Source organism: Neovison vison, chromosome X (assembly GCF_020171115.1).
Source record: "Neovison vison isolate M4711 chromosome X, ASM_NN_V1, whole genome shotgun sequence".
NCBI lineage: Eukaryota > Metazoa > Chordata > Mammalia > Carnivora > Mustelidae > Neogale > Neogale vison.
In genome coordinates this window covers 41,111,393-41,136,497 of record NC_058105.1, presented here as the reverse complement: position 1 = coordinate 41,136,497, position 25,105 = coordinate 41,111,393, and the positions used below count along the sequence as shown (strand labels likewise).

General features: G+C 42.9%; 1 long non-coding RNA gene across 2 annotated transcripts in view; it reads right to left on the bottom strand.

Moving 5' to 3' along the window:
• LOC122897192 overlaps positions 1-23,691 on the bottom strand; it is a 90,168-nt gene extending 66,477 nt beyond the window's left edge. Inside the window, exons 1-4 of one of the 2 annotated variants that reach the window (XR_006382481.1) lie at positions 23,546-23,691; positions 23,231-23,397; positions 7,212-7,296; positions 2,534-2,604 (exon numbers count right to left, since the gene is read on the bottom strand). This is a non-coding gene — a long non-coding RNA (uncharacterized LOC122897192). The remainder of the gene's footprint in view (positions 1-2,533; positions 2,605-7,211; positions 7,297-23,230; positions 23,398-23,545) is intronic. The other variant, XR_006382480.1, reaches the window with a different exon arrangement.
• Positions 23,692-25,105: the final 1,414 nt, after the last annotated feature.

Sequence of the window (25,105 nt, the reverse complement as noted above, 5' to 3'; positions counted from 1 at the left end):
ACTTCCCTCCCCCTTCAGAACATCAGTGTTACAACTTCTCTCCCTCCTTAGTATTTATCATAGTTCTAGTGCTCCAAGATGAAAAAAGGAGTGATGAAAATGGCTCACTCATTCCTTCATTTCACAATATGGCATTGCCTATGTCATGCCAGGTGCTGGGCTGAATGAAACCCCCAGGGAGCTGCTTTTCACAACACTGTGGCTCCTGGTCTCTTGCTCAGAGGGAAGCAGCTATGTTACCTTTCCCTGGCTCCTGCTCTTCCTCTTCTTCTCACTGCCCCCTCCTTCTAAAGGAAGTAATAAATCTTCCCATTTAAAACTAAACATGTCACAGTCACTAAGACCTCTGCTTGTGAGCTTGTGGGGGAAGAAAAATGGGTTAATTCCTGAAACTCAACTCCAACTCAGACACAAAAAGAGATTTGACTTGAAGTGTTTTGGGAGGTCTCATAGAGAGATCTAGGGGTCCCTAAATGCTGATGCCCTCGGCCTAATTTCCTTGAAGCCTGGCTTGAAAAGAGGAATAGGTGTGGGGGAGGTGACTCTCATGAGGTAAATGCCACTGCCTAGATCCTGCTTGCCACTGATGACCTCACAGATATGGGTACAGGTTTGGGCTCAACCCGCTTTTGAAGCAGGTGATCGTTTGAATGGATTTTAAGGGATAATGATACACCAACTACTAATTATTTCTGGGTGTTTCCCTTCTTATACTCCGTATTCTTCTTTACCCTCATCCTTCTTCCTTTCTGTCCTGGCTTCCCTGCTCATCTCTGTCCAGTGTCAGTTCTCACTTTCCTGCTGTATCATTCCTCCTTGGATTATGTGAAATTGAAAATGTAATCTAGCATGTTCACTCCTTGATAGCAGGAGTCTCACTCTCTTCCAGATTCAAGTCGTAAATCTCTGCCCAGGCCCTCTTTTCTCCCAATGAAACGTTCCCCTCAACAACTTTAACCTCCCCCTCACTGGTACTTACAGGCCATTGGCAGGTGCTCACCTTCATTCTCCTGCTTCCTTGGGCTAAGCTCTCTCCCTAGAGCACACGAGGGTTGTTGACCAGGTCGGGGAGGCTATTTCCTTAAGTGGGACACCTTGTGCCATGGTGTTATTGCTTTGTTCTCTGTTTCTTCCATCCCTGCTGCCCACTCCATTCAGACTGCATCTGCCCCATCTACTGGCCTCCCTACTCCCCACATACACAAACACCAGCCCTAGGCCTAGAGCCTGCAGTGCCTTGTTCTGTCAAAAGAAGGTCCTGCATTGTTCTTGCATTTCCCCCTTCATTTACCATTTGACTAAATCAGTCCAAGGACCCACCTTTTCTCCCATGTCCCAGGTCTGCATGCCAAGAAAGCTTAATGTAACCCAGCACGCACCCTCAATCCCCACTGTCACTTAGGCACCAGGTTGTAAACAGATCAGCTTGAAAGATGGTGGCGGGGGGTAGAGGGTTGTCTCAGACATAATGCAGACTATCCACACCTGACAATCCCCAGAGGTTGGCCCTTGATTCCCTCACTCACCTTGACCCTGGATGCCTGCTGAGATATAACTACCTTGCCTGCCTTAAAACAGAGGAAGAGGGGCACCTGGGTGTCTCAGTCAGTTAAGCATCTACCTTTGGCTTAGGTCATGATCTCAAGGTCCTGGGATCAAACCCCACATCTCCCTATCCAGTGGGGAGTCTGCTTTTCCTTCTCCCACTGCCCCTACCCCTGCTGTGTGCTCTCCACTGTCTCTCAAATAAATAAATAAAATCTTTAAAAAAAAAACAGAGGAAGAATGAGCATGGTACCTAAATGCTCATTGGTTAGCTTTTTGCTAAGATACAAGAGAACAAGGAAAGAAAGAAATGAGGGAGCTACCCCCTTGACTCCCAGCAGTGTTTGGCCCAATTGATCCAAATGTTGGTATCATGCAAAGAGGGAGTTGGCTGTGCTCTAACAGCTGAAGTCCCATATATCCAGCCCTCTCTCACTCAAGAGTTTTGACCTCTTCCCTAGAGAATCCACCTAAAAAAGGCACTGGTTCCTTATAGAGTAAAGTTATTTTAAAAGCCTGCCTTCTGCCCTCTCCACTCCAGCTTCCCAGTCCCCAGATGTCCACTCACCTTGGAATATATGCACCACACCTTATCCCCTTACACTCTGCAGGGAGCAGTGGAGTCAAGAGAAATCAATCAAGTGACACACTTTCAAAGTTCAGGGCCTACAGCAATGGCCTTTGCTTTCAAGGTAGCTCCCATGACAAACATAGTGGCCCTAGTGATCTACCTTCAGGTGCCAAATCATCACAGCTGTGTATTCTTTAGGGTTGAGGCAATGAATATTCAAAAGAACTCTATCTATTTGCATATGTGTGAACCATTAGCCTTCATTAATCCTTTAGAACTGGTATCTAGTTCAAACTCCCACAGAACTTCTATTGAATGTACCCTTTCTTATGTCGGCCATTGGTTTAGGTTTCCTGGGTGTTCCCTGGCGAGAGAACATCACTCTGTTCTGTGGACACAGGATAGGTTTTACTGTACCTTAAAGCTGTGTGGTCCAGGTTAGTTGCCCTTCCCGAAGTGGGGGAGAATATGTGACCACTAAGCCAGCCCTGCAAGAAATATTAAGGGGGGGGTTTCTATAAAATAAGAAAGCCCCCAAGAGTGATACAGAACAGAAATATACAGACAATCTATAGAAACAAGGACCTCACAGGCAACATGATGATAATAAAAACACATCTTTCAATAATCACTCTCAACATAAATGGCCTAAATGCTCCCATAAAATGGCACAGGGTTGCAGATTGGATAAAAATACAGGACCCATCCATATGCTGTTTATAAGAGACTCATTTTTAACCTAAAGATATATCCAGACTGAAAGTAAAGGGATGGAGAATGATCTTTCATGCCAACAGACCTCAAAAGAAAGATGGGGTAGCAATTTTCATAACAGACAACTAGGATTTTAAGCTAAAGACTATAGTTAGAGATACAGAACCAGACTATATCATTCTTCAAGTCTCTATCCAACAAGAAGATCTAACATTTGTAAATATCTATGTCCCCAGCATGGGAGCAGTCAACTACTAAGCCAACTGTTAACCAAAATAAAGAGACATATTGATAAGAATATGTCAATTATAGGGGATCTTAACACACTACTCTCAGCAACAGACAGATCAACTAAGCAGAAAATCAACAAAGAAACAAGAGCTTTGAATGATACACTGGACCAGATGGACCTCATAGATATATACAGAACATTCCACCCTCAAACAACAGAATACTCATTCTTCCCAAACACACATGGAACTCCCTCCAGAATAGACCACATACTGGGTCACAAATCAGGTCTCAACTGATATCAAAGGAATGAGATTGTTCCCTGTATATTCTCAGACCACAATGCTTTGAAACTGAAACTCAAGCACAAGAAAAAGATTGGAAGAAATGTAAACACTTGGAAGCTAAAGACCATCCTGCTTTAGAATGTTTGAATTAACCAGGAAGTCAAAGAAAAACTTAATTCATGGAAACCAATGAGAATGAAGACTCTTCAGTCCAAAACCTATGGGACATTGCAAAGGTGGTCCTAAAGGACAACTATAAAGCCATCCAAGCCTCACTCAAAAAAATACAAAAATCCCAAATACACAAATTGTCTTCACACCTTAAAGAACTAGAGAATCAACAACAAATTAAGCCTAATCCATGCACAAGAAGGGAAATAACTAAGATTAGAGCAGAGATCAATGAATTAGAAACCAAAAATAAAGTAGAACACATCAACAAAACTAGAAGCTGCTTCTTCGAAAGAATGAATAAGATGAATAAGATTGGTAGACCACTGACCAGACTTATCCAAAGGAAAAGAGAAAGGACCCAAATTAATGAAATTATGGATAAAAGGGGAGAGGTCACAACTAATACCAAGGAAATAAAAACAATTATCAGAAATTATTATCAACAGCTATATGACAATAAATTAAGCAACCTGGAAGAAAAGGATGCATTCTTGGAAACCTATAAACTTCCAAGACTGAAAGGAAGAAATTAACAATGTGAATAGACCAATAACCATTAGCGAGATTGAAGCAGTGACCAAAAATCTCCCAAAAGAACAAGAGTCCAGGACCTGATGGATTCACTGGGGAATTCTACCAAACATTCGAAGAGGAAATAATACCTATTCTCCTGAAGCTCTTTTAAAAAACAGAAACAAAAGGAAAACTTTCAGAGTCATTCTATGATGCCAGCATTACTTTGATCCCCAAACCAGGGAAAGAACCCCTCAAAAAGGAGAATTTCAGACCAGTATCCCTGCTGAATAGGGATGCCAAAATTCTCAACAAGATCCTAGCTAATAGGATCCAACAGTACATTAAAAGGCTTATCCACCACAACCACGTGGGATTTTTTTCCCTGGGATGCAAGTGTGGTTCAACATTCGCAGATCAATCAATGTGACAGAACACACAAATAAAAGAAAATACAAGAACCACATGGTTCTCTCAGTTGCAGAAAAAGCATTTGACAAAATACAGCATCTTTTTCTGATTAAAACTCTTCAGTGTATAGGATTAGAGGGAATATTACCCAATTTCATAAAATCCATCTATGAAAAATCCTCAGTGAATATCATGCTTCATGGGGAAAAGCTGAGAGCGTTTCTCTTAAGATCAGGAACATGACAAGGATGCCCACTCTTGGCACTATTGTTCAACATAGTACTAGAAGTCCTAGCAATAGTAAACAGACAACAGAAAGAAGTAAAATGTATTCAAATTGGCAAAAAAGTCAAACTCTCTCTCTTCACAGATGACATGATACCTTATGTGGAAAACCCAAAAGACTCCAGCCCCAAATTACCAGAACTCATACAGTAATTCAATAATATGGCAGGATACAAAATCAATACAAAAAAATCAGTTCCTTTCCTATATAATAACAATGAAACTGTAAAAAGGGAAATTAGAGAATCAATTCCATTTACAGTACCACCAAAAACCATAAGATACCTTGGAATAAACCTAACCAAAGAGATAAAGGATCTATACTTGAGGAACTATAGAACACTCATGAAAGAGTTTGAGACAAAAAGATGGAAAAACATACCATACTCATGGATCAGAAGAATAAACATTGTTAAAATGTCTCTGCTGCCCAACAATCTATACTTTCAATGCCATCCCTATCAAAATACCAATGGCATTTTTCAAAATGCTAGAACAAACAATCTTAAAATTTGTATGGAAACAGAAAAGACCCTGAATTGCCAAGGAAATGTTGAAAAAGAAAAACAAAGCTGGGGGCATCACGTTGCTTGATTTCAAGCTTTATTACAAAGCTGTGATCACCAAGACAGCATGATACTGGCACAAAAACAGACACATAGACCAATGGAACTGAATAGAGTGCCCAGATATGGACCCTCAACTCTATGGTCAAATAATCTTTGACAAAGCAGGAAAAAATATCTAATGGAAAAAAAGATAGTCTCTTCAATAAATGGTACTGGGAAAACTAGACCATTACACACACAAGAATGAATCTTGAACATTCCCTCACACCATACACAAAGATAAACTCAAAATGGATGAAAGACCTCAATGTGAGACAGGAATCCATCAAAATCCTAGAGGAGAACATAGGCAGTAACCTCTTCAACATCAACCACAGCAACTTCTTTCAAGACACGTCTTCAAAGGCAGGAAACAAAAGCAAAAATGAACTTTTGGGACTTCATCAAGATCAGAAGCTTCTGCACAGCAAAGAAAACAGCCAACAAAGAGGCAACCCACGGAATGGGAGAAGATATTTGAAAATTACACTAAAGACAAATGGCTGATATCCAAGATCTATAAAGGACTTCTCAAACTCAACACCCAAAAATCAAATAACCAAGTCATAAAATGGGCAGAAGACATGAACAGACACTTCTCCAAAGAAGACATACAAATGGCTAATAGACACATGAAAAAATGTTCATCATCATTAGCCATGAGAGAAATTCAAATTGAAACCACTATAAGATATCACTTTACACCAATTAGAATGGCAAAAATTGGCAAGGCAAGAAACAACAAGTGTTGAAGAGGTTGTAGAGGAAGGGGAACCCTCTTACACTGTTGGTGGGAATGTAGTTTGGTGCAGCCACTTTGGAAAACAGTGTGGAGCTCCCTCAAAAAATTAAAAATAGAGCTACCCTATGATTCAGCAATTGCACTACTGGATATTTACCCCAAAGATACAGATGTAGTGAAAAGAAGGGCCACGTGTACCCCAGTGTTCATAGCAGCAATGTCCACAATAGCCAAACTGTGGAAAGATCTGAGATGCCTTTCAATAGATGAATGGATAAAGAAGATGTGGCCCATATATACAACAGAATATTACTCGGCCATCAGAAAGGATGAATACCCACCATTTGCACTGACATGAATGGAACTGGAGGGGATTATGCTACGTAAATAAGTCAAGCAGAGAACGTCAATTATCATATGGTTTCACTCATATGCGGAATATAAGGAATAGTATGGAGGACATTAGGAGAAGGAAGGGAAAAATGAAGGGGGAGATTCAGAAGGGGAGAGGAACCACGAGATACTACGGACTCTGGAAAACAAATGGTGGTTTTAGAAGGGAGAGGGGTGGGAGGATGGGTTGGCCTGGTGATGGGTATTAAGGAGGGCACAGATTGCATGGTACACTCGGTGTTAAATGCTAACACTGAATCATGGAACACTACATCAAAAACTAATGATGTACTGTATGGTGAATAACATGACATTAAAAAAAAAAAGAATGTGTGTTCAAGTGCCCTCCCCATAGAGCATGGCAGATGGTACAGAAAATTCTAGCTTGAGACACATAGGAAATCTGGCCTGCACACCTCTTTCTGTGGGTTGTGTTCCTACAGTCACACTAGGTAATGTGCCTCAACTCTTGTACCCTCCTAAAAGAGTGTGGAGAGAGCAGAAGGCATCTTGCACATAAAGCCAGAAAAGTGGGAGAAACTCCAGAGTCAGAGCAAATGGCCTGAGGACTAGCATCCCAGGAGTACTCTGTTGCAGGTCAGGAAGGTGGAATCTGGAGAGGTAGAAGTGTAAAGCCTGGAGTTATGTCACTGGTCAGCTTACCTCATGGGACTGGTTTGCTGTGTCTCAGCTCTATTCAACTTAATACACAGATCTCAGGTCTATAAGTGGCTTACCTTCAAAAGCTGGACTCAGATGAACATCATATCGTGTCAGCATCCTGCCCCAAACCTTCTTAATCAATTTCATTTGTAGTTTTTGCTGAAACAGAGAAGTCACTGGTCATCAGTAAATGCCATATTGTTTCTCAGAGAACAAACAGCAGAGGTCACACCAGCTGTAAATTTTCCAGAGCTTTCCCTCCTGTACACAGGCAAACATATAGTTGTATGCATACAAACCTTCTCTCCCACCCAACTCTCTTCCCACAGTGAGTTAGCCAGAAGCACAGCAATGAGGCAGATTTTTTCTTCCTCCTCAGCTTTTAACCAGAGGGTGGGGCACAAAGACTGGGTCCATGTTATCAGGTAGGATGATGAGGGAGCAGCAGACATTCTGGGAACTGGAGAGTAGAAGAAGTAGGCAGGTGGCAGCCCTCAGATAAATGTATTCAAATCCCTAAAGAGCTCCACCTTGCAATCAGCATGGACACAGCTCTCTAAGTTGGTTGATTAGAACCAGGAAAAGTAATCTTTCACCCTTGACACCCTCTTGAGCTATGGTGACCAGTTTACATTCTCCAGCTCAAAGTCACACTTCCCCTCCCTGGGCTGGGACTGGGCATTTTGTGATCAAATCTATGTCAACCTTGCTCTTGTACACCTGTTTTTAGGACATACAGCATATTTCATAAAGAACCTTTTGATCCTCACCCAAACAAACCCATTTCAGATTCTTAGCTATCTTCTCAAAGACATTCATTCTGAAATCTGGCATCTCTCATTAATCATGTACATTCTGCCTCAAGATGTCTTGGGTGAGTAGCCCTGCAAAGAACTGGTATGATATTGTGATTTATAAGAAATATATATTTGGTCATTCAGATGACCAAATATATATTTGTCACATGTATCTAGTCTTCCTCCTTAGGTCCTGGCTCAAAGCTCCCCAAATCCTGGAATTTCTTCAGTTTTGAGAGTGACATAGGTGTCTCTTATTATGTGAGTGAGGTGACTTTTAGAAGCACCTAAAGACAGAGGCTGTTTGCCAAGAGGATCAACCACGTGATTAAAGGGCTGAAATTTCCAGCCCTACTCCCCTAACCTCCTGGGGAGAGGAGATGCTAGTTGAATCATTAGCCATTGGCCAATGATTTAATTAATCACACCTATACAATGAAGCCTCCATAAAAAAACCCAAAAGGACAGGATTTGAGAGTTTCTGGGTTGGTAAACACATGGAGATTTAGGGAGAGCAGTGGGTTGGGAGAGGGCATAGAAAATTTGCAGCCTTTCCCTATACCTTGCTCTATGTGTCTCTTCCATTTGGCTCTTCCTGAGTTACTTCCTTTTATATCTAGTAAGTATAATGTTTCTCTGAGTTCTGTGAACTTCTCTAGCAAATGAGTCAAACCCTAGGAAAGGGCTTGTCTCCTTTATAGGCAATCAGTCAGAAGCACAGGTAAGAACCTAGACTTGCGACTGGCATCTGGTGTAGGGGGAGGGCAGTCTTGTGGGACTGAACACTCAACCCGTGCAATATGATGCAATTAGTAGATAATGTCATAACTGAGATGAACTCTCAAACAAGAACCTAATTGGGATGTTGGGATGGGGCCTAGATGTTGGGATTGGGCCCAAGAACCTAATTTAGCTGGTGTTTCTAAAGAGCTCTGAAATTTTCGTGCAAGGCACCTGAGAACTTCAGTGAGACCATTCCACACACACTCACCCCCAAAAGGGGCTTGTGAATGAGAACAGGTCCTGAGCATCACTAGGAAATGGGATCTTTCATATGTTGGCCAAGAAACATCAGTGCCCACAAATCTGTGTGTGTTGCAGGGGGAATTCACTAGCACACTCTGATATATGAGATTGTGGACAATGCAGAGCTGCTGCCTGGAAATGCCGAACTCCCTTTCCTTCCCCTTGGGTACATGTTCATTTCTGGTTTGCCATTTGAAAACTTATTCCAGATTATCTTCAATCACAGAATTTCATTTTGCAATATTCCAAATTATGTTGATGAATTATTCCTGAATTAAAGCAATGTATTCCTGTGTCCAGTCATACATTACCCATGTGCCAGTGCTCAGCATCTTGTGGCCACAACAAATACATATTTCTGCATGATCGGCATGACATAGCTATTTAACAACTCTTCAGGTATCTACAGACCTAAACTTAAATAAAACACAGACAAAAAATAATCTGTACCTTCAAATGTTTCACAAGAATAAGTTCAAAGTATACCCATCTCAGGCCACATGAATATACTTCTACAGATTGCATATCCAAGGCTAATAATTTCCATTGGTAGCACTGAGTAGGGTCCCCCAGGTTCTCAACACACACATACACACACACCCTTGAAAGTGGGCTAAAATCTGTCCTCAAACAGTTGTCTCTCATTTCTCTGTTTTGTGTCTTTCCCATTGCTCTGTACCTCCATTTTGATCACCTCCTATTCACCCCATTAAGGAGGAAAGGATTCTTTCCTATGGTGGTGAGGATAGCCAAACACGTAACACCTGACACTGGACAAATGCAAGGACAGCCATGTGTCAGTCACATATACTCCCAGCCTGAGACAGCTGGACACAATGCACCAGGGAGAGCTGCACTCTAGTTGCACTCAGGAACAGAGTGAACAACCAGGGTCTGTAGGAGGCAGGCTTTGCCCTGTTGAGGACAGAGTACCTCTGGTTTCCAGGGGAGAATTGCTATTGGCTTGTTGGAATAATTCCACAACTGGCAGGGAATTGAAACCCTTAGCTAGGGATAAGCCGGAACTATACCTGGTCTGTTCAGAAAGGAGGGTTGTTTGGCTAAGAGAACTTATTTACATGCACAGCATAGGGAGGAGAACTTTGATTAGACCATCTGAAGTCCTTCCAATTTTACCAGATGTCAAGACAATATAGAACCTGAATTTTAGTCCCTGTACCATAACTGAGTCCTTGATGCCTTCACATCAATTTAAACCTTGGTGTTAACTGAGACTCTTAGGGAGTAGTGGGTCCTCCCTAGGAAATGGAATAGTCACTTGCCCAAAAAAGAGAGGGCCACATGGTGAGGTTATCGAAACCTATGAACTTTAAAAGTACCTACCCTCATGGCTAATAAAGGCAACTGTGTGGCATTGGTGTAGTGAGTACTTAGAGGACATGAATTTAGGTTAACCAATGCTTACAACAATGTGTGTAGAGGAGGTCTATTTACCACTTTTGTAACTTAAGCAGGAGTTCTTTGAGGAGTTAATTACAGCTGTCAATTAAGCAAGCAGCTTGAGGCCAATAGGGGAGTTGCCAGTTCCATTTACTGCCTTTTTCAAGAGCCCAGCAATGTGTATTGAGACCCGAAATGAATGCTTTGGTCATAACCATAAGATCTTGGATTCCAAAGGGCATAAGGAACTTTCTGTTGAAGCCCTTACACTGTAACCTTAATACACTTGATCTTCATTATTTTGCAAATTTGTCTACCTGCTAAAACTTACTTGTAACTGCAAAATCAACACTCAGCACTTTTGTGGTTATTTGCAAACATGTGCAGAGTGACAATAAAAAAATTGAATCATCTGACCCACAAGTTCTCAGCTAGGTTTAGACAAAGCAGCATTCCAGCTTCTTACTTCGTCTCTCATACAATAAACAAGTGACCTTCCAACAGTATATTTAGTACAATGTTGTTCACATTTGTGTGCTTTTTGTTAGTGGTTTCACTGTTTAAATCGGCCCCCAAGTTTAATGCTGACAAACTGTAGACTTTTCCTAAACACAAGAAGGCTGTGATGTGCCTTGTGGAGAAAATACACGTTTTAGGCATGAATTAGAGGGATGTTTTCAGTAAGTTCAGTGTAAATCATCAACATGTTAAATATCAATTTAAATAAATCAACAATATATACAAAATAAGATGTCTTTAAATAGAAACACAAAAAACAAAGTTTACGCACTGATTGGTGGATGAATATGTTGTTGTGACTAGAGGCTCACAGGAACCTAATCCTCTATTTCCCCTAGGAGAGACAGTTTCCTGCTCACTAATTCTGTACTGATGGTGACTTTTACAGGACATAACTACCACAAATAACAACAAACAACTGAATATGTAGAGACATCTGTTATCCTGTGAATTAGTCTGCTAGGGCTGTCATAACTAAATACCACAGACTGGGTGGCTTAAACAGCAGAATTTTTTTTTTCTCACAGTTCTGTAGACTAGAAGTCCAATATCAAAGCACCAGCAGGGTTGGTTTCTGATGAGACCTCTATCCTTGGCAGGTGGTTGTCTTCTATGTCCTTGTACAGCTTTCCCTTTATGTGAGTGTGAAGGGAGAATGGGGGGGTGGTGGGAGAGCGAGCTCTGGAGTCTCTTCATTGTCTTATAAGGACGCAATTCTATTGGATTAGGGCCTCACCCTTATGACCTTATTAAAAGTTAATTACCACCCTAAAGGCCATAGCTCCAAATACAGTCACATTGCGGATTAGGGCTTCAACATGTGAACTTGTAGGGGACCCAATTCAGTATAGTGTCTTGATTTATATTTCGGGTATCTGTGAGACAAGTGATTCTCAGAGTTCTTTACCCCAAAAGGGGGCAACTCATAAGCAATGGCCCAAGAGTTTATAAAAATGTGCAGCTGGGGCTATTTGATGTCCAGAGCATCTAGTGTTAAGATGACTACCTGAAGTTTGGCCAATTGTGCTGACACTTTTGTCCTCTATTTTATCATGATCATCCTAGGTAAGGGATGGGAAGCAGTAATATCTATGATGGTGACAATACCATCTGTAGTGTACAGACTCCCAGTGTTGTTGAATCAGTTGATTGCAATGGGCTTCTCAAGTAGCCAAGATGTTGGTGGGGTAGGGGGAGTTTCTTGGACCATTATGACATCTGGTAAGGGAGTAAAAACAGATAAGTCCATGCCTTCCTGCAAGAGAGATTTGCTGCTAGAAGGCTCAGGTTTGGCTCTATTCTCTATTGAGGAGGCCTCACTAGCCATGCTGAGGTTATGGGGTGCCAGTTCCATGACCCAAGGCATACTGGGCAATGGGGTACAGAGGGTCATAGGCTCAGGGTCTCTGAGAGCCTCTACTTTGAGGATAGTCCAGTATTTGGCCAGCAATTGTCATTCTAATGGTGTATAGTGCAAGGCCAAGACAGGCAGTTTCTTGCATCAGAAGCCCACAGCCAAATTTACCTGTTGTCCAACCAAACATCATAGGTGGTCCAAAGACTCCATAGAGCATGACAGGGGGTTACTAAAGCCTCTACAATGAAGTAACCTCTCAAGACACCAACAAGAGTGTCCACTGATTCAGATTTGGACAGATTCTACAGTCTTGTTTTTTGGAGGAGGCTTTTATCATTGTGCTGTATAAATTCTTTCAGTAAATATTGGATTTCCAATTGAATTAAACTGTGGACCTTTGTTTCAATTTATTTTTTTTCCTCCCTCTCTTGGGTTCCTGGACCTAATTTCAACACGTGAAGCTTGGTGGTGGGTGGGTGAGGGTCCTCCTCACACACTATCAAGCAATTTTCAGATACCAGCAAAGTGTCCAGTCCACCTTGATCCTGACACTATCTAGAGAGAGCATCAGATCCCACAGGTTAAGGGTTCAGTCTACAAGACTGCTTGCTCCCTACCAACTCAGATACCAGTTGTTACCTATTACAACCAGGTTGTTACCTATGCTTCTGAGCAACCAGCTACAGACCAAAGGTTTCCATGACCTGCTCCTGGAATTTGATTCACTTGCTAGAGCAGCTCAAAGAAACCCATTTACTCTCCAGATAACCATTTACTATAAAAGGATATGACTCAGGAACAGCCAGATGGAAGGGATACATAGGGAAAGGTATGTGGAAATGGGTGGGGAGTTTCCATGATCTCTCTAGGCATGCCATTCTCTGAAAATCGCATGTTCACCAACTCAGGAGCTCTCCAAACCCTATCCTTCTGATCTTCATAGAGGTTTCATTACATAGGCGTAACTGATTAAATCATTGGCCACTGGCTATTGATTCAACCTCTAGCCAGCCCCTCTTTCCTCCTTGGAGGTCTGGGGTGAGACTGTAAGTTTCAGCCCTCTTTCCACATGGTTGGTCCTTGAGGCAAAGAGCCGGCATTCTTAGGTTATCTAAGAAAGGACCACAAGACCGTGAACCACTATATATAGACCTAATGGAGAAAACTGTGGATCATCCAGAGGTCCTAGAGTTTGAGGTAGAAGTATTTATGATGAGACTTTGGAGAGACTTTCACCCTCCATGGAAAGAAGGATGGATTGAAATAACCACTCTCAACATCTTGTATTTCCTCCCACAATTTGCTCAAGAGTATTTGACTTCACAAACGGCCAAAATTAACAAGACAGGAAACAACATGTGTTGGAGAGGATGTGGAGAAAGGGGAACCCTCTTCCACTGTTGGTGGGAATGCAAGTTGGTGCAGCCTCTTTGGAGAACAGTGTGGAGATTCCTCAAGAAATTAAAAATAGAGCTTCCCTATGACCCTGCCATTGCACTCCTGGGTATTTACCCCAAGGATACAGATGTCGTGAAAAGAAGGGCCATCTGTACCCCAATGTTTATAGCAGCAATGGCCATGGTCACCAAACTGTGGAAAGAACAAACATGCCCTTCAACGGACGAAAGGATAAGGAAGATGTGGTCCATATACACTATGGAGTATTATGTCTCCATCAGAAAGGATGAATATCCAACTTTTGTAGCAACATGGACGGGACTGGAAGAGATTATGCTGAGTGAAATAAGTCAAGCAGAGAGAGTGAATTATCATATGGTTTCACTTATTTGTGGAGCATAACAAATAGCATGGAGGACAAGGGGAATTAGAGAGGAGAAGGGAGTTGGGGGAAATTGGAAGAGGAGGTGAACATGAGAGACTATGGACTCTGAAAAACAATCTGAGGGGTTTGAAGTGGCGGGGGGTGGGAGGTTGGGGTACCAGGTGGTGGGTATTATAGAGGGCACGGCTTGCATGGAGCACTGGGTGTGGTGAAAAAAAATAATGAATAATGTTTTTCTGAAAATAAATAAATTTTAAAAAATTAAAAAAAAATAAAATGTTTAATAAAAAAAAAAAAAGAAAGGACCAAAAGTCACATCATTAACATAACAAAAGATAACCTTAAAGCTCTTACCACAGGAAATTCCTCATGTTTTTTTTTTGTTTTTTTTTCCAATTTATTTATTTTCAGAAAAACAGTATTCATTATTTTTTCACCACACCCAGTGCTCCATGCAAGCCGTGCCCTCTATAATACCCACCACATGGTACCCCAACCTCCCACCCCCCCCCCGCCACTTAGGAGCTGTGAGTCAGAAACCATGGACAAAGAAAGACCAAATAAATATGAAAAATACTTTGGTCATCTGAATGACCAAATACCTATTTCTTTCTTACAAATCACAATATTACAGTTGCCTGTACTCAGGTTTGTTGCAGTCTTTTTTTTTTCTTTCTTTTTACTTGTTTTTTCACTTGATATACTCTGTTCCAGGGGGTTCCACTCTACTCTGCTCATATTTATACATTTCTTCATCCAGAATCAGATCATTAGGGTTAGGGGCCTCCCTTACAGCAATGTTTGGCATTGGATAGGGGTCTTACATTGGGAGAACAGCTGAATAGTGAATGCTTTTCCCCCTTTTCTCATCCATTCCTGGGCCAAAATCCACCATGGATGTGCTCTTCTTCAATACCCTTGGAAGTCAGGAGAGTGTACAGGCAGCAGCAAGGGAAGCAACAGCACAGGAGATACACAAGCTCATGATCCTGCCCAGAACAAGGACTATTAAGGCAACCAGAGGTGTCATGCTTAATTAGTTCTCCCTGTGGTTAAGAGTCCTCTTCCTATCTGCAAACCTCATAAAGAGTCATCCCAGAAGTACACAGCCACAATGACCACATGGCTGGCTGCCCCAAGTATCTAGTAGGGGTCACCAGGTTAGAAACAGTGGTCACTGCCTAACAAGTCACTAACCCAACCACTGGTATGAAGGATTCAAGTGCTGACCAATTAGGATGCTGTGATGTTGCCACTTTTACAGGTGGAAGCCTCAGAGACCTCTGGTACACACAACCCAAATGCAAAGACACTTCACACTGAGATCTAGTCAATTAACTACAATTCTTATTTTAAGGAGAGAATGTTTTAGGGAAGGAAGAGATGGCAACACTGAACAAAAACAGCACTGTACCACACAGGCCAGAGCACAAGCCCACTGGCAACTGGTGGTCCTGTCCTAGGCAGCCTTCACTGTATCATGGCACAGTCAGTCAGGGAGCAGCTAGTAAACCTGACCAGCTCCCCCTTGACTGTGGTTAGATCATCATGTGTGATAACAATGGTTTTAATCATCTCCACATCACCCCTTAAGGAGGGCAGGAGTCCCACCCTCGAGTTACAGGGATAGCTAAACACACATCACCTAATTCTAGACAGAAAAGATCAACAGTCACCTAAGTTCACAGTGTCGAAGAGGAGGGCACTGCATACCATGCAGGACACAAGAGGGTTGCACTCCGAAGTAGCATGAATTGGAAGGATCCATGAGAGGCACCTTTTTTTATAGTATTAAGAGGGTGTAATATTAAGAGGTACCCCCTGCTTCTTAAGAGAGTATGTAATTGGCTTGTTTGAATTACTGTGCTGACAGGGAACTGAAACCACTGCTCAGGGATAACACACAGGAATACATGTAGTCCATTTGATAAGAAGGGTTGTTTGGCTAGGGGACTACTGGGGAGAAAAGTAGGAAAGGGAACTTATGATTAGACTATTAAAGGCCCTCCTGATTTTACAAAAGGTCAATGCAGCACAAAAGAGTAATTTTAGCCTTCCCCCCTGTGAAAATAAAGGAAATCCCATTAAAATTGGTCAGAAGTGGGATCTTAAGGAGACAAACCCTGAAAGACAACAACCCTCAGAATCAAGTGAGACATCCACACAGAGCCCTCTGCTCATCAAGTCTCCATCTACTTCAGGTTCACTAATTCTCCTCTTGGATTCTGAGCACCCTCTTTTTGGTTGAATTCTTTGCTTTTACTCGGGATCTATTTAAAGACTCCATCCTTTCTGGTGAGTATTCATTTGTTTTTCTGAATCCCTGATTGATTGATTGATTGATTTTCAGCATAACAGTATTCATTGTTTTTGCACCACACCCAGTGCTCCATGCAATCCGTGCCCTCTCTAATACCCACCACCTGGTTCCCCCAACCTCCCACACACACACACACACACCCGCACTTCAAACTCCTCAGATTGTTTTTCAGAGTCCATAGTCTCTTATGGTTCACCTCCCCTTCCAATTTCCCCCAACTCCCTTCTCCTCTCTAACTCCCCTTGTCCTCCATGCTATTTGTTATGCTCCACAAATAAGTGAAACCATATGATAATTGACTCTCTCTGCTTGACTTATTTCACTCAGCATAATCTCTTCCAGTCCCGTCCACGTTGCTACAAAAGTTGGGTATTCATCCTTTCTGATGGAGAAATAATACTCCATAGTGTATATGGACCATATCTTCCTTATCCATTCGTCCATTGAAGGGCATCTTGGTTCTTTCCACAGTTTGGTGACCGTGGCCATTGCTGCCATAAACATTGGGGTACAGATGGCCCTTCTTTTCACTACATCTGTATCTTTGGGGTAAATACCCAGTAGCACAATTGCAGAGTCATAGGGAAGCTCTATTTTCAATTTCTTAAGGAATCTCCACACTGTTTTCCAAAGTGGCTGCACCAACTTGCATTCCCACCAACAGTGTAAGAGGGCTCCCCTTTCTCCACATCCCCTCCAACACATGTTGTTTCCTGTCTTGCTAATTTTGGCCATTCTAACTGGTGTAAGATGATATCTCAATGTGGTTTTAATTTGAATCTCCCTGATGGCTAGTGATGATGAATCCCTGATTTTGAATAATGGGGTCCCAATCTTCTAAACACTCTCAAAAAGGGCCTTCTTCTGGGATCCTGTCTGGTTTTATATTTAAAAACTATGGTCCCTCCTCATGTACATTTTTAACTATCTGGACCAACTTAACCAAAAATAATTTAGAATTTCAATGACCTCCCCAAACTCGTTTTTCTGAGAACCAAATTAGAACACAGTGAACCAGTGGCACTACCTCAGTGGGTTAAGCATCCAACTCTTGATTCTGGCTCAGGTCATGATCTCAGGGTCCTGAGATTAAGCCTCACCTGCTTAAGTCTCTCTTTCCCTCTCCTTCTGCCCCTTCCCCGCATGTGTGTATACATGTGCACGCAAGTACTATCTTAAAAAAAAAAAACTGTGAACCTAGAATTAAATAGACTATGTGGTAAGGAGAGCATTTTTTGTGATGAGTATGGGATGATATATGGATGTGCTGAATCATTATACTGTACACCTGAAATAGCATTTGTTGCAGTTGTAAATTAGGGACTTTAGTGGTCTTCCTTTTAGTTGAATCATCTAAGACGTGGGTGAGCTGATTTGTTAAATTAACTGAACCAGGAGTGGACATAGTTTCCCATTCCATGTTGGTCCTTTTTAACCAGAAAAGAAAGATCCCAGTTCAGCCCATTCACAACCGCAGAGTTAAAAGCTACTCCCGTGGATCTGACATTTAAAAGAACAGAATTTTCTCTGAAAACAATTTGGAACCAGCTATAATAATTATTCATGGGCTCATTGGGCTTCTGGGTACAAGCCTGAATCTTATTCCAGGCAACAGGTTTTGGGAAAGCCCTAAGAACAGGCTGGTAATTTACAACTCCAACAAAACAAATGGAGGCCCCTAAACAAAACCCTCCTGATGATCTTTGTCATTATTGCAAAAAGCCACAGCATTGGAAAAAAGACCGTTATAAGCTTAAGCATTCCAAGTGTCCTCCATGCTTTAACCAACCTTTCCAAGTGTCCTCCTCCTAACTCCCAACAATGAAACTCCAAGGAATTACAGGGGCTTTTCCCAGTCCTGCTCTTAGCTGGTTTAGAGAAACAACTCTCCAGATTAGGAATAACTCTCTCTCTCTGCCATTACTGACACCAGAGCTATGCCCTCCGTTCTCAACCCGTCTGTTATCAAATAGCCCTTGCCTCAAGTACTAACACGATTCAAATGGGAAATGTGTGTCAAATAAACCTCAACTGGCTCCTGTCTCTAACCCTATACCCCTTTATTTAAGCCCTCTGAGAGATACCCAACTTTCTCCTTAGTTTCTCTGCCTCTATTCACTTGTTGGGCCAGGATTTCTTGGAGAAATACTGTGCTAGAATTTCTTTCTCTCAAAAGGGGGAAATAAATTCTATAATTTGACAGCAACAACCAAAATAGCCAACTAGATGAAGCAAATGAACCTTTTTTTATTATGATTATGTTCAATTAGCCAGAATATAGTACATACATTTCTGTTGTAGTGTTCAATTATTCATTAGTTGTGTATAACACCCAGTGTTCATCCCAACACATGCCCTCTGTAATACCCATCACCCAGTTACCCCATCCCCCACCCCTCCCTTCTATAACCCTCAGTTTTTCCCCCAGAGTCTCATATGGTGATCTGTCAGAGTCAAACAGTATTGTCTGTCTCCTTCTCTGAACCTTTAATGTCATTTATTTTTTCCATCTCTAATGACACCAGAGCTAGTTATAAGGACACTAATCATGTGTTCCCTTTTCACAGGAAGACAGCATCCATCTGATTTTTAGCCTAAAAGGGACACAAGGTCTCCAAGGAAAAACTGCATTTTGTTCAAATTCAAATTTGTTATTTAGGACACCTAATATCAGAACAAGGGCTCCACGTAGATCCAAGTAAGCTCCATAGCATCCTGAATTTCCCAAAACTAAGTGCCCATTATAAGGTTCTCTCAGGTGGGCTGATGGCCTAGCATCAGAAATGAATTTCAAACTTTCCTCTCATGGCTCAGCCTTTACATACATTACTAAAGAACACTAAACCTGACCCCTTAAAAGAAAGCTTAATAAATCTCCTTGCCCTTGGACGTCCCAATTACCAACTTCCTTTTTTCCCTTTTATATATGACGGGGAAGGGAAGGACCTTGGGGGTATTCAACCAAAAACATGGGGACCATCATAAACCAATAGGGTAATATAGCCAACAGCTAGACCCTATGGCCTGAGAATACCTTCCCTTGCCTCAGAGCTGTTCCTGCACTACCCTTTTAGTTAAGGCCACTGAAGGAATAGTCAGGGATCCCCTCTAACCATCTTTGTGCCCCCAGGAAATAGAAACCTTCCTAAATTCTAATGACTGTGAATGGGGTTCTGTCTGGGATCTCAGAACAATATAGTATTGTTATCCCTCATCATCCTGTTGTTCTCAACCCTCATACTCTATCAGCCTCCATCCCTAACTAAATTCTCATCACACTCAACAATTTTCAGCCAATCATCTCACCACCTATGAAATCCTCTTGCTCACAGTTCTTCACATAATTTTTTCTCACTGTAATAACCTTAATTCTGGTACTCTCCTTCCCTCTTCTAGAGCAATACTCCAGACAATACTGTTTGACTCTGACAGATCACCTCCTGACTCCCTGTGATGACTTACAGGAAACTCCTTTCGTTGATGCTAATTTGTCATAGCTCACTGGCAGTTCTTATTTGAAAGGTGAAAATGGCAAATATGGTGCTGGATATATAATTCCAACTCCCTTGGAAGTAACTGAAGTGACATCTTTGGCTACTTCAGCACAAGGTGAACTATATCCACTCACAAGGACGAGAAAGTCTCTCTTCATCCCCATTGAAATGGACCTGTATCAGGTGCTGCTAAACAACCACTGTGCTGCCGAATTCCAAGGAACAGAATTGTGGATTCCCATGTCACTTCTAAAGAAAGCACACAGAGCACCTGGGTGGCTCAGAGGGATAAGCATCTGTCTTTGGCTCAGGTCATGATCTCAGAGTCCTGGGATCAAACCCCTCAACCCTGCATTGGACTCCCTGCTCTGCAGGGAGTCTGCTTCTCCCTCTGCCTCTGCCCTTCTCCCTCCTCCTGCTCCTACTCTCTCTCTCAAATAAATAAATAAAATCTTTTTAAAAAGCAATAAAATTAAAAAAAAAATAAAGCACCAAACCTTTACTGGTCCTACACACCAACTGGTGACCCAAAAATAAAGATTTCCAGGAACTGAAGCAGATGAAAAAGCTTTCTCAAGATGACAGGACCAGGCATCTATATACCTTCTTTCCTTTGCTTGTACTTTCTTTGCCCTCTCTTTCTGGAAAAGACAGTGTCCTTATCCATATTTCCAATCCTTTGCAAAAGGGAGAAACCTCTCTGACTGTTGGATCTGTCACAAGAAGCTCCAACCTGATCTCGATGTCAGAGATCCCATGGTATTACCTACAACTGCTTTCTTTCTAGAACGAAATGCCACTGCTGATTACAACCAAAAGCCTAGAGATGTTAATTAGCAGGTTGGCTTATTGCAACCAGGTGTTCACACACCTTACTTCAACATTTCCTTAGACATAGTCATACTACCTCCGCCAAATCCCTCCATCTTTGCCAGTCATACAATTTTCACTCCCCCAGGTTCTTTTCCTTATAGAACTGTGATCTGTCTCCCTGCACCCAAGGGAAATATAAATAAGTTTATGCCTCTTTGCAAGGTTTTTAGAAAAGCCCTTTAGGAAAAGATGGGACTCTCATAGAATGTCATCCTAACTCCTCTGAACCATGGCTACAAAGGATCAATCAGGAAATTTCCAGTTAAGAAATCTTTCAATAATGAGACCTTAGTCTTCTATGTTCCACCTGGTTTTGTTTGCAAGGGACAGCATTTCCTATGGGCATATGAATGCTTAGATAGCTGGCAACTTGGAAGTCAATGTTACTGGGTTACTTAATAGCATTCCTGTTAACATCTATAACAAATCAAGAGACTTCCCATTGGTCTGCCCCATTAGACCTCCAGAGCCATCATAAATGGGAAATTCTAGGAGGTATACATGTCCCTTGGTTTGCCTCCATAGGAAGATATTTACTTCCTTGGATTGATGGAGTAAATGCCAATGAACACAGAATCAGGTATCTCCCCCTAACATTAGCAAAGCTGGCCAATTCCACAGCCAGTTCCAAAGCAATAGCATCCTATCAGCCATCATTTGACTCATTGACTAATGTAATGTTGGACAATCGTAGAGCCCTTGATTATCTACTTGCTGAGCAAGGTGTTTGTGCAACAACAGGTACCACTTGTTGTACGTGGGTAAATACCTCTGGAGAAGTAGAAATTCAATTACATGAGATCAGGGGACATATGCGCTGATTAAAACAAATCTGACCTGGGGCGCCTGGGTGGCTCAGTGTGTTAAGCCGCTGCCTTCGGCTCAGGTCATGATCTCAGGGTCCTGGGATCAAGTCCCGCATCGGGCTCTCTGCTGAGCGGAGAGCCTGCTTCCTCCTCTCTCTCTCTGCCTGCCTCTCTGCCTATTTGTGATCTCTCTCTGTCAAATAAATAAATAAAATCTTTAAAAAAAAAAAACAAATCTGACCTAATGACCCCTGGTCTTTTGATATATTTAGCTGGGTTTGGGATCTTGGTTTGGAACCATCCTGGAAACTGGATTTGTCATTACTTTTAATTCTGCTTGTATAATTATTTTTAAACTTTAACTGTTGCTTATCAAATCTCTTCAGAAGTAATACATCAAGTAGGGTGATGCTAGCTCTGCACTTTGAGATAATCTCCAACATTTAGGACCTTGATAAGACACAGACTCTTTTTTAAAAAAAAAAGATTTTATTTATTTATTTGACAGAGAGAGATCACTAGTAGACAGAGAGGCAGGCAGAGAGAGAGAGAGGGAAGCAGGCTCCCCATCAAGCAGAGAGCCCGACCTGGGACTCGATCCCAGGACCCTGAGATCATGACCCAAGCCAAAGGCAGCAGCTTAACCCACTGAACCACCCAGGTGCCCCAGACACAGACTCTTGATGGGAAGTGATTGATAGCTCTCCCTCCTACCCTTCCTTACTCCTCAAATGTGGCCTCGATGGCTTCCAATCATTATGCACATTCTCTCCAGTGTGGCCCAATGACAACCAGGAAAGATCTTTCCTGCTATCGAGGAACAAACCACTAAATTTGAAATTTGAAAATTCTGACCCTTGATCAGCAATACTTTCAGGAAAGATCTTGATCAAAGGGGGTAAATGTGAAAATAATTAAAGGAAACACTTAAAATGGAGTCAGGAAGCCCCAGAGGGGGACCTTTCAAGTACATACCTCTCACTGCAGCATACATAACCAGCAGGAAGAAGGAAGATAATTACATTGACGAGAGAGGGCACTTTCCACATAGGAATTTATCTCCTGTCTTTAAGAAAAGGAAGACCCCTCCCTGATCCAGCTGCACACTAATCACCACCTGCAGCAAATGAGAAACCCTGACCATCTTCAAACCGCCCCTCCCATCTTCTCCGTCAACTTTTGTCCAGAACCCTCCCCAATTTCTTCCTAAAACCTATAAAAGCTGACCTTCCCTTTGTCTCTTCGGACTTGCTTATGTTTTGCCACAGCTTGCTTGTCACAAATTGCAATTCCTCTGCTATTCCCAAATAATCTCATTCTTTTACTTAAATAAAATTGCTCTTTGCTCTGAAGTTAACACCCCACAACCCTCACCACTCCCCCCCCCACACACGGGGGCCAATGCCCATGACTCCAAAACGCTTGGGACCTTAGTCCCTGGGGACAGACGGTTTGGACCCTGGGGTGGTGGTATCCCCACCCCCTGCTATTTGGGCACACAGTGAAATTGGGTGCTATCAGGTGCCACTGTAACATATGGGCTGAAACACAGGACTGGCCACCCTCATTACCACCACCAACCCCTGCAGGGGCTGACGGGCAGGTGCATTAGCAGGGGCTCAGAAGCCCAGGTCCAAGCGTCCCCAAGCCAACTCCTACCAAAAGACCGCCCACTCGCCCCTCCTGCCGGCTCACGGTAGCCTAGCGACCAGCTTACCAATAAAAGAGGGTCCAAGACGACGCTGGGAACGTTGGAGGAGGATTCATTACAGGTCAAAGTGGAATTTCTAGGTTGGGGGGTGGTGTCGCCCTCCAGGAGCCAGGTCCTGAAGAGCTGTTGGAAGACAGCGGATCCCAGCAAGCCCGGGATGGCATAGCTGGGACCTACGGAGAATAAGAAGGTCGCGGATCAGGAAAAGGACAGAAGGAGGTGAGCGGGAAGCACGAGGCTAGAGGGAGCTGGGGGGGCGGGGCGGGGGTCAGGCGGTGAATGAGATGGGGTGAGGGCGCTATCTCTTCCGCAAAGAGTCACCTCTAAGAGCTCAGCATAGAGGGCAAAGGTGAGCAGAAAGTGCGGGAGTCGGTCCGGAGCCCCGCGCGGCGAGAGGAATAGCCAGGCAGGAGCTCTACTCCACGCCGCGCCCACAGGACGGGTCGACCGCTTTGAATTACGCTGGGTCTGAAGCCAGTCCCAGCTGCAACTGGGCGGGCATTGAGCCAGCCGCGCCGCTGGCTCCGCCCACTCCATGGCCGCGCCAGCCTAGCCAATTGTGCAGATGCCAGGAGCCATACAAAAAGACAAACAACCCTGCTATCTTCCCCAACTGGGGTGCTGCCCAGTCCTCTGCTCTTACAGGCATCTGCAGTATCTCTTGGGCCAGCTCCAGCACCTTGGCTCTGGAGGGTTGGGCCAGGGTCCGCTGCTCGACGTACCCCTCCCCCGCGTCCCCCCCCCTGCAAAAATGGAAAATTTGTTTTTCTCTTGGAACAGCTTGTGGCCAAGAGGTTGCTTTTTGTGGTGAATAAGTGCCGTGATTTGACTGCCCTGGCTGAATCTGCATTCTGAATGAGCTAGACATTTGGGGGAAGCAGGACAAGACTGTTGGTCATTTCCAGACGCTTGAGCCTCTGGGTGGAGTGGAAGAGGATCACCAAATAAATTTTTATGACAGGGTGCTGGCCACAGCAGGAGTGACCCTTCAGTAGGACAGAAATTGGAGTGCGCGCTCACACACACACACACCCCAAACCAGAGGATACAGCGTTGGAGTGTTGTTGGCTGACACCATAAAAGGGGAAAAGAAGGCAAAGATAAGTGTATCTTCAAGGGAATTAGCCTCTGGAGAGCTGGCCCGTCTAATGTTCCAGCATTCTGGCCCCATCGTATGGAAAAGCCTGGCATTTTGACTAGAGGGTATTTATTCTTTCTACTATCCTGAATATAGATAGCTCTGTGGGATAAAAGGATATCTGAGATGAGAAAATGCCTCCATTCATTACCCTCTCTCCTTCCCATCTCTGGTCCAATTTAAAACAAGTTTAGCAAGAGGCCTCTTCAGAGCACAAAAGCCAAATAGGCAATCAACAAATAGAACTCAGCTTTGAACATCCTAAGGCATGCCATTTAAAAGTGTTGAAATCAAAACAGATTTCAAGTTCACTCTTGGTTAACTAGAACATTCCAGCAGAAACATTGTTCCCTTTCTCTTTCTTTCAGTATTTGGTAAATGAGTTGGAAGTGCTTGTGCCCAACATATTGCAAAGTTTCAGTTGTGTGGAACTCCTGGGGGTGGCTGTTTGTCACAGCTAAGGATTTAAGTCTTTACCCATCATAAACAACCACCCACACTTTTTTTTACCATTTTAGAATCACTTTAAAAATATATCTCATAATTTCCTGCCTTCTTATAACCAGCAGAGCACCCTAGTACCTTCATTTCCCCTCTCATTTTCCCTCTTTTTCTTTCCATCGCAGCAAATGCTTCCTTCCCACATGAGTGCAAGGTTAGAAAAAAAAAATGTGGGAGCATCACTAACCATCACTCGCAAGAGCAGGTAAGTCAAGCCCACCCCTCCTGCTTGTAATCCTTCA